At 45.4% G+C, this 610-nt stretch overlaps 1 long non-coding RNA gene across 1 annotated transcript in view; it reads left to right on the forward strand.

The window, feature by feature from the left end:
• Positions 1-242: 242 nt before the first annotated feature.
• LOC112550707 overlaps positions 243-610 on the forward strand; it is a 5,004-nt gene continuing 4,636 nt past the window's right edge. Inside the window, exon 1 of the long non-coding RNA XR_003094671.1 lies at positions 243-346. This is a non-coding gene — a long non-coding RNA (uncharacterized LOC112550707). The remainder of the gene's footprint in view (positions 347-610) is intronic.

Consider the following 610-nt stretch of genomic DNA (forward strand, 5'->3'; position numbering starts at 1 on the left):
CGTGATTTAAAACAGCTTTATTTTAAACCATGAGACAGCAGAGCTTATTCACGTTCAACGGCATATGAGAAACGGCACTGACTGACGAATAATTTTACAAATAAAACTTTAACTACTAGGAAAACCCCCTTTTTCTTCTAAGTGACAAAACATCAAAGCTTTGCCAATAACACTGTGGAGATATTCCTTGGCATCAGCACCCAGACTTTTTTTTCCAGCAGCCTTTCTACTGCCAAAGGAACAAGAGTTACTCCTTTCAAACCAAAGCTTTGCAAAATAAGCAGCTTGCTCTATGAAGGCGGGTTGCACATCCTATAACATTTGGCAGATCTGACTTCTTTTTAAGGTTAGTTTTAGAAAACACTAATTCACGTATGAGGTTTCAAGCTGGATGTGATTTAAGGATTTAGAACTGGCTTAGGGGAAAAAAAAAAGTCAGGCTTCAAAATGAAAACAATGAGCTGGGGAGCCCTAGGACCGGTAGGCGAGGGACCTGACCCAGGGAAGAGGCTGGAGCAGTGGGGGCAACCCTGCTCCTTGCCCCAGGGCAGCCCCCATCCCCTTCCCCTGCCCGCTCTGCAACTCTGCTTTCTGCTCCAGCCCCCGCACC

The sequence above is a fragment of the Alligator sinensis genome, unplaced genomic scaffold, assembly GCF_000455745.1.
Source record: "Alligator sinensis unplaced genomic scaffold, ASM45574v1 scaffold492_1, whole genome shotgun sequence".
In the NCBI taxonomy this organism is placed as follows: domain Eukaryota; kingdom Metazoa; phylum Chordata; order Crocodylia; family Alligatoridae; genus Alligator; species Alligator sinensis.